Below are 20,488 nucleotides of genomic sequence, written 5' to 3' on the forward strand. Positions count from 1 at the left end.
AACTCAACTTGTCAGCTGGTTTTAAATTTATTGTAAAAAAAAAAATAGGGTTATTTTTGTGATGACCTTGTGACCCATATAGTGTGTATTTATCAATTTTCTTCCACTAAGGAATAGCATGATAATTTATAGTAACTGCTTAACAAATGTTTATGGCATGCTGCATATACGTCAAGCACTCTTCTTAGCACTTTAGCATCAGGGAACACAACAAAGAACCCTGTCCTCATGGAGTTCATATTCTAACAGGGAAAATAGGTTATTTAATATGTTGCTCCTGCTGCTGCTGCTAAGTCGCTTCGGTCGAGTCCGACTCTGTGTGACCCCATAGACGGTAGCCCACCAGGCTCCCCCATCCCTGGGATTCTCCAGGCAAGAACACTGGAGTGGGTTGCCATTTCCTTCTCCAATGCATGAAAGTGAAAAGTGAAAGTGAAGTCGCTTAGTCGTGTCCAACTCCTAGCAACCCCACGGACTGCAGCCCACCAGGCTCCTCCATCCATGGGATTTTCCAGGCAAGAGTACTGGAGTGGGGTGCCATAGCCTTCTCCGTATTTAATATGTTAGGAGGTAGCAACTGCAATGGTACAGGAAAAAAATAAAACAGGATAAGGTTTGGAGAGTGCTTTGTGGAGGTGGGGGAGAGCTTGCATATTGAATCAAGTGGTGGTCAGGGTGACCTCATTGAGAAGGTGAGAGTTAAACAAGTCTTGAAAGAGGTAAAGGAATTAACCAGGTGGCAGATTCTCAAGGGAAAGTGTTCCCAGCAAAGAGAATGGCTAGAGCAGAGGTGCTAAGGTGTGCATGGCGGGCAAGTTCAAGAAATAGCAGGCTTTGGGCAGGGGCAGGTACAGGACGAGGCAGACGATATAGGGTCTTGTAGACCTTTTGTAAAAACTTTGACATTCAATCCTAAGCGAAGAGGAGAGAGTCAGTTGCCGGACTGACTGACATAATCTGTTTCTAAAAGATCATTCTGCTTTTTGGGGTTGACAATAGTTTGATGTGGAATATCATTAGATGGTTTCCTGACAAGCCGACATCAAGACAAGGAATTGGTTCATTTGAAGAATATGCTGGTAGGGAAATGGAGCCATGAGAAAGGGAATGGAGACCAGCTAATACCTCTATGGTAAACTACGGCTTGATTTCCATGGAGACACTCTGAGAGTCAGGGTAAAATGCATGTCACACTATGGACATCAGTGCAACAAAGCTGAGTGTTTATTCTTCAAGTCCCTCCAATCACTGATTGAGGGCCACTTCCCAGGAAGTCAGAGAAAGCCCCCAGGCAAAGAAATGAAGGCTTTGGCCTTGGAAATTAGCAGAAAACTGACATGGTAACTGAGAGGTTGGAAATCAACCCAAAGTTTCTGCTATGAGGGGCAAGTATAGAGGGAGAGAAGCTTGTTAGAAAGCTTCTGTGGGAATCCAGGCAAGAGGTAATGGTGGCGAGACCAGGATTTTAGCAGGGAAGTGTCTGATTCTGGACTTTGTTTTTAAGTCATGATGTATTCTCATTTTGAAAGTCTTTCTAGAGACTTTGTGTTTGTAAGATCCAAACAGAAAAGAAGACACGATTTTCTCTCCTTAACTGGCACTGTAATGGATCTAGAGCTTCTGATGCTGCTGTACTTAATCACTAAGAGAAATAGTCACAGTCTCTCAGTGACCGTGGCAACAACAAAATTCATGCCTTTCCTCCTATAATGACAGAAACCATGAGAAACAGATAAAAGAACCGAGAGGCCATTAAGTGACTTAGGTTGACTAGGCTTCCTAGATCTGGTGTCACATGAAAAGTATACAGTTTGATCACAAACAAGTTAATTGATAGCCCTTTAGTTTGATGTTAAAAATGTACTTTCCTTGTTCATGGTTTTTTGTGGAGAGAGTAGTTGTAGGAAGGAAGGAGGGAAGGAGTTGGCAGTTTTATAAACTTGGATGAGTCCTCCAGTGTCACTGATAGTTTTTGCTGGGATATTATTCTTTGTTTCTATTTTTATTTCAAATTATTTTAGCCAATTATTTTTTGCTTCTAATACTGAAGCAAAATAATACTTCTACCTCTAATACTGAAAAACTAAAAACCATTTTAATGGCCAAAAGTAAAGCATTTGTTAGTTAATTTATTATATTTTACAAAATGTAGAAATTGTGATCTAATTTTTTATAAACATTGAAAAAAGTCTGGTATAATAAATTCTTAATAATAAATGTTGTATAGGTGGGTGGCATATATGGGTTATTCTTGTTGCAAGTCAGTGTTGTCCTTTCTATTACGGTATGCATGGCTCTTTTTAACAAGGAAAAAATAAAAGCAACAACAAAGCAAAAATATAAAATATTAAGTTTTTCCCTTAAGTTTTAGACCCTTGTACTGACTGCATATTGGACCTTGAAATTTTGCCAGTTATTCAAAATAAACATTTTCAACCATCATTTCTGTGTTAGGGAACAGAAACTCATATACGTATTATACATATTCTGGACTGCCCTGTTAACATTTTTACCCATCATGATTAATTTATCCACATTTCAATTTTTGAAAATGTAGGTGACCATTGGGTTTTATTCTACAAGCTTAGTACTTAGGTGTTCACCAAGCATTACACTCAAGAGTGCTTTCCAAACAATACAGGTAAAGATTATATGTCAAGATAAGGAACTTAAACCTGAGCTTCCTAGGTCATGAGAACAAGTGAAATGTTTAAATTGAGTTTAAGATACTGTTTTTCAAAACTTATTTACATACACTATCTCAATCTCATTTGAGCCTTATGTCAGTCTTACAAAATACAAAGCAGATTTTGTATGTTCTGTTTACTATTGAGGAAACTGAGACTCTGTGAACTTAAGATCATTGGTCAAGATCACAGTTTAGTCACCAGTAGAGAATGGGGTGGCAAAAAGCCAGATACAACTTAGCAATTTAGCAAACAAGAGAGTAAGCACAGAGTTTGAATCTCAGATTGGCCCTGGAGTTTCTCTTTCACAGCATTCTCAAATATGCTGATTTTAGTTCAAGTTGAGAATACATTTTAGGCCCCAGCATATCTCTGGAGTACTTTTTGTTGTAAAGCTGTTTATGAGCATAGAGTCACCTAATATTTATGTAGTATTCTCTGATTCCTGGTGCTCATGAGTAATGGAGACAGTTCAACCTATTACACTACACAAGAAAAAAGGTGGCAGGCACATTGTTTAAATCAAGGCCAGACACAGTGAGCGTCTCTCATGTTAAGAGCATTGCTGGCTTTGCTCCCAGAGCAGCATGAGCCCAGTTCTCTGCTGATGGACACAGCCGGTGGCCTCTCTACGTTTCATTCCTGGCCTGGCATCTTCATGGACAGTAATTCCAGTGGCTGGCTTGAGCATTTCCTGGATCTCTGATTTTTTCAGATTGTTATGGCTGTCTTGCAGTACTTCATATTTTAATTATTTTATTAAAACTTAGTGTTCTGATCATAAAAATAATAAATCCTCATTGTAGAAAAATACAGAAATAATCAAAATTAAAATATTTCACCCGTAAGTATCCACTGCTGAAACTTTTATATCCTTCCAACATTTTCCTTTTGCATATATGTATGTTTACAAAATTCAAAGTATATTCTATGCGTGATTTTGCATCCTGTTTTTCTCATTATAATAAGAAAAATTTCTTTTCTTTTTTAATTTTTTTAAAAAGATTATAAAATTGAATTTATTGAGTTTCACACAAGATGCACTTATAAAATTAGTACTGAATGCCATTTTAACAGAGGAAGTGAACATCAGTCCAAACTCCCAATATATTCTGCCAAAAAAAAAAAAAAAACTTCCCAAAATGACAGCATAGTTACAGAGTCAATCAGCAGATGAATGGATAAGAAAGCTGTGGTACATATACACAATGGAGTATTACTCAGCCATTAAAAAGAATACATTTGAATCAGTTCTAATGAGGTGGATGAAACTGGAGCCTATTATACAGAGTGAAATAAGCCAGAAAGGAAAACACCAATACAGTATACTAATGCATATATATGGAATTTAGAAAGATGGTAACAATAACCCTGTGTACGAGACAGCAACAGAGGCACTGATGTATAGAACAGTCTTTTGGACTCTGTGGGAGAGGGAAAGGGTAGGATGATTTAGGAGAATGGCATTGAAAAAAAAAAAGAAAAGAAAAATTTGTACTTCTGAGTTTTATTTTAAAATGTCCTGTCAGTTGTCTGTAGTATAACATAATTTATTTGACTGTTTATTTTGAAATAGCTTGATTCTAATTTCACAGTATTACAAATAGGGCTATAATTAATGTTTGTACGTAACTCTTGATTCTAATCTGCAAAAAGATGAACTACTAGGTCAAAAATTGTGACCTTTTATGCATCTTGATATATTGCTTACTTTCTTTCCAGAAAGGTCCTTTTTCAAACTACCTTTAACAAGGAGTGAGAATTCTTGTTTTCCTACATCTTTGTCAAAAATTATTTTAAAAGCAATTTTAAAACAATTTTGGTAATTTTGTATAAGAAATGTTACATTCTCCACCAGACTTATTAGTATTAAAAGTAAAATCAAATATTTTCATATTTTTAACTATTTGTATTTCTCCTAGCTCATTTTATTAACTGTTATTCCCATGTCCTCTTCTGTTTGATATCGTCTACTGATGGTAATTGGATTACATAAGAAATTTTTTATTAGTTACAGAAAATTTGAAAATGTTTCTTAACTAATACAGTATCTTTCTTCATCCTTCTATTGGAACTTTTTTGCTTAAGTTGCTTATTAAATGTTTGTAATTTTCTGTTACAAATAGTTCCCTTCTGGATATTGCTATTAAAATGTTATATTTTCTCTATTTTTTTCCTACTAATCAAACTGGTTTAGTAATATTTTCAGATATTACTCTTGCTTTTTTTTAATCCTAAATTTTTAAATGATCTTTGCTTTTTTGATGGCCTTCTCTTGAATTGAAGATTTTTTTAAATCATTATTTCCTTTTCTCCTCACCTTATACACAGATTACACACTCTTTCTCCTCTTTTGGCCAATACTCTTAAAATTTTAGCAGGTATAGTTTCAGTCTGAATATAATGAGTGCTTCCCTAATATAAATAGAAGGTTTTCAAACAATTTAAACCTTGTTTTCCTCTTATGTATCATAATTATCTTATTTGTAGTTTTGTGAGTTTTAAACATTGTTATTATTTTTGGTATTTTACGTGATCAATATTTGTTTAAATTTTCCTATAAGTCACTATTTTTTTTGCTCACTGTTCTTTGCATTCAGAGCTTCCTTCTGAAGTGTTTCCATCTGCCTATTATTTTTCTTTAAAATTCCTTTAGCACATGTCTTCTGATGATTAACTCTTAGCTTGCTGCCCACTGCCCCCCTCTTTAGTTTCACGTAAGGCTTTGGAGCATCACCATTGCTTACAATCTAAAAAATGTTTTGGAAATACACATTATCAACCATCTAGTTACTTTGCAGTAGGAGTGCCTTACTCAAACACTTTGCTTACGTGAAAATTTTTCTGGCTTTTGGCTTCCATTGTAGCAACTGAGAATTCTTCTGACGGTAGTTGTCATCCTTTTAGAGCTAATCTAGCTTCTCTTACCAATGGTTTTTAAAATCCCTTTGTCTTTGGTGTTCTGCAGTGTTATGGTGATTTTCCTAAGCATACATTTATTTGTATTTATTCTCTTTGGCTTATTTTGTGCTTTCTAGATCTAAGGATTCAGACCTTTTAGAATTTCTTTCTGTTTACTTCTAAAATTTCTCAGTTATCCCTTTGAGTTTTTCTCTCCTTCATTGTCTCTGTTCTCCTAAGATACTGATTAGTTGGATATCAGATTAACTCATTCTACCTTCAGAATCTCTTAATCTCTCAGATTAGTGCTTTCTATCTCCTCTCTCTCTGTTTCTTCTGACTTGTTTCTTCAGAGCCTTGTTATAGCTCACTAATTCTTGTTCAGTAGTATATAAACTGCTCTCTACCCTAGCCACTGGGTATCTTTAAACAGATTTTTTTTTTTTCATTTTTAAAAGTTCTATTTGGTTTTTCTTCAAATCCACTTAGCACTTTTCAAAAGTCTTCTTGCTTGCTAGTTTTTATTGCCTCACATTTCATTCCAAACATAATTATTTTTATTTTATAATATAAAATAAAAATATTTAAATATCTGAAATCATTTTATTAAATAGATCATTATTAAATAGATATTTTAAAAGATCATTTTAATATCTGAAATCCTTGGAAATCTAAATCTATCAGTTTCTTTCTATGGGCTCTCATTTACTGTGGCTTATTTCCTTGTGAATTTGATGATCCTTGTAAACTCTTATTTGTTTGATCTTAATCTGTAGTTTCCTGAAGGCCTATATAAAGAATGCTTTCCTCCAGCCATTTCTTCCAGGGTCCCTGGCATGGCACAGGGATCTCAAACTCAGCTTTCTTATCTTGTAAATTACTTATATCAGCTTTTATCCTCAGGGAATCTCTGCTTTTATGTTTGCTTGCCGCTCCCTGCTCCCCTTTCCAGTTTTAGCTGTTTGTCTTGGAGCACTCCCTAACTGCAATGCTTATAATTTGGTTATTTTGTAGTGAGAGGACCCTGCTTAAATATTATTAATAGCTTTGTCTTCAGCAGGAGCTCAGTTTGCCTGGATGCAGGTTCTCTTTGGATTGCTGTTCTCTTGGCATTAGCTTAATTATATTCATTTTCACTACTGAGATTCCAATATTGACTACCTCTGAGGGGATAGCAGGCAATAGGGTAGGGAGGGTTCTCCCTACTTGTAAATGGATTAGTGGTGTAGAAACAGTCAAGCCACCAACTTCCTACTGATCTTTTTAAACCCTCTAATGCTCAAGAACAAGAAAGACTCAGAACACATATTAAGCTTTTTTTTAGCCTCTTGGGGACCAGAGGGTCCTAGGAAGCTCTGTCAGGGATTATATTGACCTTCTTGGTGTTTACAGAGCTCTCTAGACCAAGTCTCTTTAATATCCCTGCCCTAGGTCTTGATGCTGATTTCTATTCACTTTCCCAGTTCAAAGAGGGTAGCATTCTGCAGGAGTCCCCTCAGTTAGAACTGTCACAGGACCCAAGCCCTATTTGCACATAAATACTCACAGGCTACAGGGGCTGTTTGCCTCAAAGAAGGAGATGATTTTCCATTAGTAGTAGAGAGAGGGAAACTGCTAAGGTCACATCTTCTCACAGTCTTCATAACAAATGCTTTAGAAGACAAATGACTTACTTATTTTAAGAAAATTATTTAGAAAAAATAGATTTTTATATGTACATCTTTGGTCTTGAAGTAAGAAAGTAACTGGTAGTAATTAATGCTTTTGTACTTTTGTGTACTTTTTTTTTTTTTCCCCCTACTATTGCCCATGTCCATTTAGGTATTCCTCAGTTACAGCTCTCATTTTTCAAAATAAAGATCTTTGAATATATACTCAGGTAGAGCAAAGTATACTAAATGTTTTATTAACTTGATATCCCATGGGCATCAGTTGCCAACAGTATGGAAAAAGGGTTAATATAAAACAGTACAAAAGTGTTAAAAACAGTACTTGAAGTAACAGGTTTCCCTAGTTGCATTTAGAATTTTCATTGTCTTTCTTTTAAAGTTGTCAGACTTCACCACGACCATTTAGCAGAAAACGTTTTCCAAAAAGATTTTAGAATTTATAAAATTTGGAATTATAACAATTATAATGGATTTCATGATTGAACGAAGTATGAGTTAAGAATTAAAGATGAATGAGTTTTCAGAATTAACATGATAAGGATAGAACCCATTAACATGGGATGAATATAATACAATACTTAAATTACTGAAATCTGCTTGTCCCTAAATTAATGTAATCAGAAGTCATAATATGTTTAGGCACGAGAAAAGTCATCTGTTTATATTTTTAATACATAGCTTTATAAATGCTCTAGATTAACGATTAACTGTACTTGAAAGTAAAATACTGCTAGCATCATTCAGAATTCACTGAGTTCAAAGCTAAGGATATATATTTATATTTTTATGCACTTTCAAAATTAAAATTCTATAAATGGAAGTTTTCATTGTGCTATTAAAACATTGAGATTACCTTGCCTTAAATCACTTAAAATGAATGTAAACTAGGATGGAGAAGAATATAAAAATGAGAATAAACAACAACAAAAAGACAAGCCCAGTTTCACCTCATGGTGTTTGATATGATAAACAGAAACATTTACAAATACAAAAGGCCTATAACCCTGACTGCCTATATCCATATTGGCTGTCATTTAGCAGAATAATACATTACTTAAGGATACTGTCATATCATGGTTGCAGTTTTACAAATAAGAAGTGGCTATGTAAAGTAGGCTACAGTATCATTTATTGGGAAGTCATAAATACAGTTTAGCAATTCTTGATGGCAGTGTCCCAGCTCTGACAAAAACGATTGAATTTCCAACATCCTTATCTTTCACCTACTCTCAGATAAAACAGACAGTATATTGGACCCATACAAAAAAAATTATGGGCAGATTAAATTTGCTGCAACCAAGAACACACAGTATTCATGGGTATCTTTGAATAATGTCAAACGTTTCCAACACTCGTTCCTTGTGTATATGTTAAAATAATGGTATTTAATATATTAACATAAAACCAATATTAATGTCAATTAATACAGATTACTCAGTAGCTAACATAAAGCTAGGTATATTTTTATCTTGTTTTTCAAACATTTTAGATTGTTTAGAAGCATTTGTTATATATCTGATAGTGTGCAGCATTTATTTTCTGATTTTTATTAAACAAATTACCTGCTTAAATATTTTATTAGGCTATAGTTCTCTATATTGGAGAAGGAAATGGCAACCCACTCCAGTGTTCTTGCCTGGAGAATCCCAGGGACGGCAGAGCCTGGTGGGCTGCCATCTATGGGGTCGCACAGAGTCGGACACGACTGAAGCGACTTAGCAGCAGCAGCAGCATAGTTCCCTATAGCAGATGTTATTTCACTAAATTTATGCCTTTGTTTACTTTTTGCTTATCTTTCATGTAAAATCACTTACTAATTTAACTTGTATTTCTTCTTTCTTTCCATTACATGCATTAGTAGATAATCTGATCAAGTTCATATCCTCAGTGGAATAACTGACTGAAAAAATTCTGTAAAATTCTGGCAAATCAAATAGAAATCTTATAAAGTATAATCCCAGATATTGGAAGTGTAGTGCTAGATAGTTTATATGTAGAAATCTAAGAAACCAATAATGTTATACTTTAGCTAAGCAAACATTTTCATATGTTCTCATACTTGGCTTTCTTAGAAAATAAAATAGCACCCAGGTCAAAATTTAGGGCATTAAATCTGAAAATTTACCTTAAATCTTAATATACATTTCTATTTTAATCAAGGATTATAGCTTTACACTTTCATAGCAGAGACCTTGGTTCATATTTATACTTTATGATTTTGTTCCTATTTATTTTAGGCCTCTTTTAATTTTTGGTTCACAAAAAAAAGGCACTGGATTAACTAACCGTTGATGAAATATAAAAATAAAGAAGACTATCAAATCAGTAGTTTATATGCAATTTTTCATGGAGAAGGGGTCATTATTATTTAGGACTTTCTCCAGCACATTTTAGGAAACAAAAGCAATACCTAAATTTATTTTTCCATATCTCATAATGGAAAGTCAATCGTAGAAATTTTATAGTATAATAAATTGATTTAGTGAATATTTACTAAACTTGCTATATGCAAATCAGTACAGATGGATATAGAAAAGATACTTTCTCTACCTTCTAGGAATTTATACACTGATGGGAAAGATTTCCCATCAGTCACAGCTTCCCTGGTGGCTCAGAGGTTAAAGTGTCTGCCTCCAATGCAGGAGACCCGGGTTCAATCCCTGGGTGGGGAAGATCCCCTGGAGAAGGAAATGGTAACCCACTCCAGTATTCTTGCCTTGAGAATCCCATGGACGGAGAAGCCTGGTAGGCTACAGTCCACGGGGTCGCAAAGAGTCGGACACGACTGAGCGACTTCACCTTCACCTTCACCATGTTCATTGAGTCAGTGATGCCATCCAACCATCTCATCCTCTGTTGTCCCCTTCTGCTCCTGCCCTCAATCTTTCCCAGCATCAGGGTCTTTTCAAATGAGTCACCTCCTCACATCAGGTGGCCAAAGTATTGGAGTTTAAGCTTCAACATCAGTCCTTCCAATGAACAACCAGAACTGATCTCCTTTAGGATGGACTGGATCTCTTGCAGTCCAAGGGACTCTCAAGAGTCTTCTCCAGCACCACAGTTCAAAAGCATCAGTTCTTTGGTGCTCAGCTTTCTTTATAGTCCAACTCTCACATCCATACATGACCACGGGAAAAACCATAGCTTTGACTAGGTGGACCTTTGTTGACAAAGTAATGTCTCTGCTTTTTAATATGCTATCTAGGTTGGTCATAACTTTCCTTCCAAGGAATAAGCGTCTTTTAATTTCACGGCTTCAGTCACCATCTGCAGTGATTTTGGAGCCCCCAAAAATAAAGTCAGCCACTGTTTCCACTGTTTCCCCATCTATTTGCCATGAAGTGATAGGACCAGATGCCATGATCTTAGTTTTCTGAATGTTGAGTTTTAAGCCGACTTTTTCACTCTCCTCTTTCGCTTTCATCAAGAGGCTGAGGCTCTTTAGTTCTTCTTCGCTTTCTGCCATAAAGGTGTTGTCATCTGCATATCTGAGGTTATTGATATTTCTCCCGGCAATCTTGATTCCAGCTTGCGCTTCTTCCAGCCCGGCGTTTCTCATGATGTACTCAGCATATAAGTTAAATAAGCAGGATGACAATATACAGCTTTGATGTACTCCTTTTCCTATTTGGAACCAGTCTGTTGTTCCATGTCCAGTTCTAACTGTTGCTTCCTGACCTGCATCAAGAGGCAGGTCAGGTGGTCTGGTATTCCCATCTCTTTCAGAATTTTCCACAGTTGATTGTGATCCACACAGTCAAAGGCTTTGGCATAGTCAATAAAGCAGAAATAGATGTTTTTTGGAACTCACTTGCTTTTTCCATGATCCAGCGGATGTTGGCAGTTTGATCTCTGGTTCCTCTGCCTTTTCGAAAAGCAACTTGAACATCTGGAAGTTCACAGTTCATGTATTGCTGAAGCCTGGCTTGGAGAATTTTAAGCATTACTTTACTGGCATGTGAGATGAGTGCAATTGTGTGGTAGTTTGAGCATGTCTAGAGCAAAGAGAGGGAAGGACAGAATCCTGGGAGTTCTTCATACATACTGGAAGTCATGGACTTCAGAAAAGAGAATCAAAGACAGAATCTCGGGAAATTGTTACAAGTGAAATATTGGAGGCATACAGGAGGAAAGAAAGTATTAAATGACAGACTGGGAAGAAATCAAATTGAAAAGTTTTGGACCATTAGAGTTAAGAAAAAGAAGCCATGCCAAAAAGGATTAAGTAGCAAAAAATGCCTCCATTTCCTAATCAGTAGGTGAAGCTGAGAACTACAGAGAGATGAAATTTGGTGACTATGTAGTCATTGCTGACTTTTTTTTTCACCTGTTCCTTTTTTTATAAACTTATATATTTTTCAATTGAAGGATAATTGCTTTACAGAATTTTGTTGTTTTCTGTCAAACCTCAACATGATTCAGTGATAGGTATACATATATCCCCTCCCTTTTGAACCTCTGTCCCATCTCCCTCCCCATCCCACCCTTCTAGGTTGATACAGAGCCCCTGTTTGAGTTTCCTGAGTCATACAGCAAATTCCTGTTGGCTATTTATTTTACCTATGGTAATGTAGGTTTCTATGTAATGAATTTTGTGAAAATCGTTTCTGTTGAAAGGCAGAAACAAGACCATCAGAACTGGATTGAAGATGAGAACATGGATACAGCAAGGTAGATTACAGTTTTGAAATCTATAATGTTGGAAGGAAGGAAGGAAATGAGACAGTAGTTTAAGAAATTGGTGGTTTCAAGAGAAAGTTACCCTGGGAGAAAAATTTTGAAGTAGACATAATGTTTTTTTAGGGTTGAGGAGAAGGGAAAGCAGAAAGAGAATCAAGGAGACAGCTATAAGGATTAATTTTGTAAAGATAAGACAGGATAAGAAAATAATGAGTAAAGATGAATTAATTAACTTTGAGCAGTTCCATTTGATAGTTTACCTTTGATGACTGTAATTTTTTTATCGTACTTTGAGAAGTAAGGTCACCTGCTTAGAGTGAGCTGGGGGTGTAAGATTGAGCCTTAAGAATAGCACTTGTTTGAAAGGCTATGATAATTGGTTAAGAGCAAAAACCAGGAGTTAGCCAATATTCATCCTCCTAATCTGGTCTCTATTTTCTATCAGTCATTGAGCTCTGTCAGATCTTCAATGTAAACATAGCCTAAATTCATCACCTCATCCCCACTACTGATCTTCTAGTTTCAAGCCTCAGGATCTATTTTCTTATCTTATTCTGTAACCCTCCTTCCCGGTTGCCCTCCTTCAACCTACTTCCCTCTTCCAGACTTTTTGTCACATTGCTACAAAAGTCTTCTTCGTAGGGTGCAAATATTCATATCACCCTTCCCAAAAATCCCCATTGGATTCTTATCTCCTAGGGTGAAAATTCAAATTCCTCGCATAATTTACTGTATCCTGCAATCTGTTGTTCGATCTTACTATGTCTTTACTTGCCTTCTCATTCCAATAACCGGATCCCTGCTCAATGTCCCTTGCCTCTATCTTTGTTTCTGCTCTTCACTTGTCCTAGAAGAACTTGCTGATCTGGTGGTAGAATTCAACTAATTCTTCTACTCTGAAAAGAAAAAAAAAATAGAATGTTTGAATAAAAGAAGAAGTGAATGAAAAGCATTATCTTAAGGTGACAAAAGGATTGCAAGAAAACCCAAAGGAACTTAGCATGAATTTTAGCATCAACAGTGACTTTGTCTTAATGCTGGAATCAGAAGTGAGGAAAACACCTAGTAGGGTTGACTCAGGGTTCAGTTCAGATCAGTCGCTCAGTCGTGTCCGACTCTCTGCGACCCCATGAATCGCAGCACGCCAGGCCTCCCTGTCCATCACCAACTCCCGGAGTTCACCCAGACTCACGTCCATCGAGTAGGTGATGCCATCCAGCCATCTCATCCTCTGTCGTCCCCTTCTCCTCCTGCCCCCGATCCCTCCCAGCATCGGAGTCTTTTCCAATGAGTCAACTCTTCGCATGAGGTGGCCAAAGTACTGGAGTTTCAGCTTCAGCATCATTCCTTCCAAAGAACACCCAGGACTGATCTCCTTCAGAATGCACTGGTTGGATCTCCTTGCAGTCCAAGGGACTCTCAAGAGTCTTCTCCAACACCACAGTCCAAAAGCATCAATTCTTTGGCACTCAGCCTTCTTCACAGTCCAACTCTCACATCCATACATGACCACTGGAAAAACCATAGCCTTGACTAGATGGACCTTAGTTGGCAAAGTAATGTCTCTGCTTTTGAATATGCTATCTAGGTTGGTCATAACTTTCCTTCCAAGGAGTAAGCGTCTTTTAATTTCATGCCTGCAGTCACCATCTGCAGTGATTTTGGAGCCCAGAAAAATAAAGTCTGGCACTGTTTCCACTCTTTCCCCATCTATTTGCCATGAAGTGACTCAGGGTTAGATACTGGAAAGCTGAATACAGATAATCAAGTTAATGGGAGATGCTGGTATGAGAGCCTCTTTTAAAATTGCTGAGGGGAGCAGACAAGGAGTATAATAGGGAATGCAAAGTTCTGTGCCTAACAGTATGGATGCTCAAGACATAGAGTTGTTATTGTTCATTCTGTTGGTTGTGTCCAACTCTTTCGTGACCCTATAGACTGCAGCCCACCAGGCTCCTCTGTCCATAGAATTTCCCAGGCAAGCATACTGGAATAGGTTGCCATTTCCTTCTTGAAGGGGTCTTCCCAACCCAGGGATCAAACCCAAGTCTCCTGCCTTTTGCGCACTGGGGGTGGATTCTTCACTGCTGAGCTGCTGGGGAAGCCTGATATGTGTTCTAGTCATCGAATACTACAACTTCCATACCTCACTTTAATGGACTGTAGCACACAAACACACAATGTCCAAGAATTTAAAAAACAACAAAAAAAAGTAGGAAAAAAGCTTTCTTTAGAGAAGATGGTGATTTTGAGTGAACAGAGTCTTTTGGTGACCAAATTGGAAAATGTCATATAAACACCGTGTTGTCCACATGCACACATGTATCTTCATGCAGGGGGAAAGAAAGCAAGTATAAGTGAGTTATGTTCTCTAAATGAGTAATTACTGAGTCTTATTAAACCTACGTACTTTTTAAACATAGTTTACTTTTTTTAGAGCAGCTTTATGTTGACAGCAAAATTAAGAAGCAAGTACAGAGATTTCTCATATGCCTGTCCACTGCCCTCACACATACCCTACCTGAGTTTTTTGCTTATGACTTCTTATTAGAATATTCACTTTCAAAACTCTATAAATTTTTGAAGTATATATAGTATATGTGGCCCTTGAATCTCCCTTTGAAATGATGCGTTATGACCTCTGTGTGTATGTTTTGGGGAATTTTTAGGCAGTACATTCTCGAAATAGAATAATTTTACCTTATATAAATTACATTTTAAGAAGTCTCAGAGAATATTTTATTAAAAGTATCAGCTTTTGATGGTTCCATTTATTTGAGGAAAAAGTAGTAAGAAAATGTGCCATGCCCTAGGCACTCCAGAAAATACGCAGGTGTCTACGGTATCATCAGTGCTGCAGACTATCTATTGTCTATGGAGAATGGCATCAGTATCTCCTTCTCCTCTGCCCCTGTTGCTCCTTCCTTTCTTCCCAGATTCGTCCTGTTGCTCCTCACACTCTCAGGCATTATAATAACTCATGCACATGATAATAAACCTGAAGCACCATGAGATCTCAGAATACTTTTGGCTCATTATAGAAAGTTTAATTTTGGTATAATTAGTAATAAAGCTATTTTATTATAGTGAGATTAACATAAGACCACTCTTTCCATCATAACATTTAATTAACTAAATACCTCCAGTCTCCCACTGTGAATGAAGTGTAAATGTATGAGTACATAAATGCCTGTATAAATGCATGTGCACAGTTTTTATCACATACTGAGAGAATATATGGTTGACTTCTTAATAACATATTACTTGACTGTTTTTCCATGTATTCAAGAATTATCAAGGCAATATAGATGTCATAACATCAGTTATTAATTTTATGTTAGTTTATCCCAATGTTTAATATAATTAAACATTCTAATTATAGAAACTTTGGAAAATACAGAAAAGTATATTATAAACATAAGACGCCTCATCCATACTCAGTCAGTGCCCTCATTCCCTTCTGGGTCAGTTCCATCTCTCTGCCCTAAACCCCTGGCAGCAACTGATCTGATTATTTCCTTATAGTTTTGCCTTTACTGGGAGGCCAAATAAATGGAAGCACATAGTATGTAGCCTTTGATGTTTGACTTCTTTCACTTGGCATAATGTTTTCAGGATGCATCCATGTCATTATTGGTGTCAGTAGTTTATTCTGTTGCTGAAGAGCATTCCATTGTATGGATGCTCACAATTTATTTATCCAGTCACCAGGTGATGAACATTTGGATTATTTCCAGTCTGGAACTACTGGAAATAAAACTGGCATTAACACTTTCATGTGTCTTCCCTGGTGACTCATACAGTGAAAAATCTGCCTGCAATGCGGGAGACCTAGGTGCCGTCCCTGGGTAGGGAAGATCCCCCGGAAAAGGCATGGCAACCCACTCCATGCCTGGAGGCGTCTCTTGCCTGGAGAATTCCTTGGACAGAGGAGCCTGGTGAGCTACAATCCATAGGGTTGCAAAGAGTCAGACATGGCTGTGTGACTTTCACTCCTCACTCATAGGTCTTTATATGGAAATATGTTTTCATTTCTCTTGGGGAAATATCTGTCAATGAGATTGTTGGGTCATATGGTAAAATTATATTTTAACTATTTCCAAAGTGGCTGAAGCTTCAATACTTTGGCCACCTGATGTGAAGAGATGACTCATTGGAAAAGACTGAGGCTGGGAAAGATTGAGCAAAAGGAAAAGGGGGTGGCGAAAGATGAGATGAGTAGATAGCATCAGCAACTCAATAGACATGAATTTATACAAACTCTGGGAAATAGTGGAGGACAGGGGAACCTGAAATGCTGCAGTCCATGAGGTCACAAAGAGTTGGACACGACTTAGTGACTGAACAAAAGGTGGCTGTACCATTTTGTATTCCCGTCAGCAACATATAAAAGTTATTGTTGACTTTGGATTGCTTTTGTTTCTCTGATATGTGTATGATGGTATATCTTTGTCGTATTTGATTTTGAGGAGACCTAAACATATTTTCAAGATAGATGGGGCCCCTGCCTATCCATTTATAGCCATCCATATCTTCAAATATTAATTTTTCCACAAACATTATATGCATAGACATCAACTAAGAAATATTCTAAAATAAAAGACTGCGAACAGAGGATATCTAATATTTTCCAATAAAATAAGAATCTAGAAATGTAACTTTGTAAGAATATCTTCATGTAACTTTGGAAAAATATCTTCATAATACAGCTGTATTTTTCCAGCTTCCTATGAGGCCCTCTTTAGTGAAATAACATCATTAAATAAGAAATGAAATATTAATATCACAGATTAATTTTTAAATTTTATAATAAAAAATATAAGCTAGATAGAAATAGATCAGTTACATTCCCAAGCTTTAGCAGTTGGTGGCTCTTGGCCAATCATATTTCATCTCTGCCCTGTTTTTCCCCAGCTCCACAGGTGCTTATTTTGAAGCAAATCCCAGACATCAAAGATTAAATTTTAATTGAATCTCAGAGCTCTTGATTTATCTTATTAGTATTGAGCATAACTATTTTTAAATGTTTAAATTTTAAAAAGTAATTTCTAGTATTTATCTCTAAGGTTTTATCAGTCTTCTGGTTAGACCTATTTATATGTAAAGTGTAAAGTATTTGCTAGTTATGTTATTCCAAGTGTTATTCAATAAGCTGTGGGAAATCATCATACCTGAATGGGAAATAAAAACTCATTAAGTGAGATTGTTTTACTTTATTAGCATATTGTGTATATTGTTTCTTTGGTAGTACTGTATAGACATTAAATTATAATCATTGCAGCTCTGCTTAATGGAAGGTGCTACTTAAGTTAACAATATAGGTCATTTGATCTATATTTTTATTTTCAGTATTATAATTTTTAAATTACACATTGACTATAATCCTAGGAGTACTTTCTTAATTCTTATTATAATGCTGATCTAATTTTTCTCACTGGGAATCTCAACTGAAGTGCATAACCAGTTTTAATTAAGAATGAAAGAAAAAGCAACTTTACATCATTAGGAATTTTGATTTTTGCCACTCTAACAAAAGACCATAAGCAGCATCAGATTAGTCAGATGGGAGAAATTATAACCAACCATTTTAAGAGCCACCTATGACAAACTGCAATAATGGGGGAAGTAACCTTGATATATTTCAGTCCAAGTATGAATATCCATAGTTTGTTATATTCCAGACAGTCCATTACCCAAAGATGTAGGGCCAAATTAACTTTAATGTTGCAGTCTTCGCAAGATGTTCTGTAGCTAGCAATAACATTAAGATAATGCTGTTAAAATAAGAATTTCAATTATAAAGCAGATGAGACTGTGAAAAACATGACAGCCTTAATGAGCAATAGAAGTTGGTATTCACTTTGATAAGAAACATACTTATCATAGAAAGGAAACAAAATACAACCTTCAGCCTTTCATACTGTGTCATGTTACCTGATGCTGAAATGAGCTTTGGGTTCAAATTCAAGTCTGTTCATTCTTGCAGACTAGCCCTAGGATGATGACCACCAAGTACTTATTAAGGGGATACTGATTTTAACCAAGGCATGTGTAACGAATATGACCGAAGTACAGATTTTTTGTGTGTGGTGTTAGACATGTCCTTATTTTTTACTTTACAGTGATAGGGAGAGAAGGAATAGTGAAGATAACTGGTGGGGTTAAGTAAGATCAGAGGAGAAAAAGTCCACTGTTGATAGCAACCTATTGTTTGTAGCCAGCCGCTTCTGCAGTGGCTTTGCCTGCTAGCTCTGTGAGTCAAGCTGGTGAATGTGTACGGTCATTATTCTCCCGGTGTGGTTTAACAAAGAAATCTACCCCTAAGGCTGCTGGCAATGTGGAAGCACACTCTTGTGGGTCCTTAAGTTTCAGTGCTGTTTTATACAATTAAAAAAGGCTAAAAGCCCATCCTGCTCAAAAATCCGTCCTGCTCATCTAATCTAGAAATCATTTGCTTAGTGTTAGTGACCAGCTGTATCATTTTTGTCTCTCAGTTGCAAATTGTTAGGCTTATAGTTTCTTCTTGTTACTTCGGATGTTTCCATGCATGTGTAAATGGAGATTTTTCTTTATATAATGAATAAACCTATATGATGCTTGATGCTTTTGGCTGTTTTTAAGTCTGGAGCTCTTTTCTGCTCTGGAAAAGCCTAAAGACTATTTTGGTTTTCATTTACCCTGTATGTCACTGTTTATTCACCACTTATATAATTAATATAATCATTTCTCTCTATTTCGTTATAAATACATTTATCATAAAGCACTTTCATCTATATTGCTTGCTCTAGAGCATGACCAATTTTGATAGTCTTTTACTACAATAGGCTGTATAATACCCATAATGTTTGTGCTGTCTACTCTCATATTTACTTAATCTATCTTCAAAGGGAGCATGGCTGGTGCCTTTAAGTGAACCAATCGATTACACAACATTATGTTTAGCTTCCACAGCAGAAATTTTGTTTTCTCCCTTAGGAGCCTTAATTCTGGAAATAGGCATTCCATCTAGATTTGGAATGTTCATTTATTAAATGTAAATATATTTTAGCTTGCATAATACATATTTAAAAGATAGATCTATAGAGTAACAGTAAAATGTATATGGCAATTTATTAGTGTCTATGATGATTTTAGATATAATCACAATGAAACTGATTTAAACTACAGATATTACAGTAAATCATTCATGAAGAACCAGAGTTCAGATGCAGAACTGATGTTCTTAATCAATTAGTTAATATATTGTCTAAAAATCTAAAATATAATACCCTATATTGAAGCAACTTTGCTAAACACATCTTATACTCTTAACATATGAGAATATAGCGGATTTCAGCGACATTATTATAATAACTTAGTATCTGTTTTTTTTTTTTTTTACTCTATTTTAGTTTCTTTCCTCATCTATCACTGGAAACAATGAACCAAGCATCTCAAAATAAGGAAAACTTACTATTTTTTTTCTCATTCATTTCCTTTCTGTCCTGTTAGTTGTACCTAGAAATACAATTGTCATTTCCTCGGCTTCTTTTGTGTGCAGCCTTGTGGTGGTGTCTGAACATATAGATTTATAGATAAATTTTAAAACTTAATAAAAATTAGTCTTCATAATCTCTTAGTGAAGTGAAAGTGAAGTAGCTCAGTCATGTCCGACTCTTTGCGATCACATGGACTTTAGCCTACCAGGCTCCTTCCTCCATGGGATACTCCGGGCAAGAATACTGGAGTGGGATGCCACTTCCTTCTCCAGGGGATCTTCCCAACCCAGGGATCAAACCCTGGTCTCTCGCATTGCAGACAGATGCTTTAACCTCTGAGCCACCAGGGAAGCCCAAATCTTTTAGTAAAAAAGTATAAAAACAGTAAAAGACTTATAAACATTAAAAATGTTAAGCAAAACTACTTTATTATTGAATTCAGTCAGTTCAGTCACTCAATCATGTCTGACTCTTTGAGATCCCATGGACTGCAGCATGCCAGGCTTCTCTGTCCATCACCAACTCCCAGAGCCTACTCAAACTCACGTCCATCATGTCGGTGATGACATCCAACCATCTCATCCTCTGTTGTCCCCTTCTTCTCCTGCCTTCAGTCTTTCCCAGCATCAGGGACTTTTCCAACGAGTCGGTTCTTTGCATCAAGTGGCCAAAGTGCTGAAGTTTCAGCTTCAGCATCAGTCCTTCCAGTGAATATTCAGGACTGATTTCCTTCAGGATGGACTGGTTGGATTTCCTTGCAGGCCAAGGGACTCTCAAAAGTCTTCTCCAACACCACAGTTCAAAAGCATTAATACTTCGATGCTCAGCTTTCTTTATGGTCCAACTCTCACATCCATCCATACATGACTACTGGAAAAACTATAGCTTTGACTAGACAGACCTTTGTTGGTAAAGTAATGTCTCTACTTTTTAATATGCTCTCTAGGTTGGATATAGCTTTTCTTCCAACCAGTAAGCGTTTTTTAATTTCTTGGCTACAGTCACCATGTGCAGTGATTTTGGAGCCCAAAAAAATAAAGGCTGTCACTGTTTCCATTGTTTCCCCATGTAT

The 20,488-nt window shown here is 36.4% G+C and overlaps 1 protein-coding gene and 1 non-coding gene across 3 annotated transcripts in view; both read left to right on the plus strand.

The window, feature by feature from the left end:
• The window catches only part of ATRNL1 (attractin like 1), an 802,632-nt gene that overhangs the window by 530,524 nt on the left and 251,620 nt on the right, over window positions 1–20,488 (plus strand). The window lies entirely within an intron of this gene.
• Window positions 9,859–9,930, plus strand: TRNAW-CCA. Its single transcript has one exon. It is a non-coding gene; the product is annotated as a tRNA-Trp (tRNA).

The sequence above is a fragment of the Bubalus bubalis genome, chromosome 23 (genome assembly GCF_019923935.1).
Source record: "Bubalus bubalis isolate 160015118507 breed Murrah chromosome 23, NDDB_SH_1, whole genome shotgun sequence".
Taxonomy (NCBI): Eukaryota; Metazoa; Chordata; class Mammalia; order Artiodactyla; family Bovidae; genus Bubalus; species Bubalus bubalis.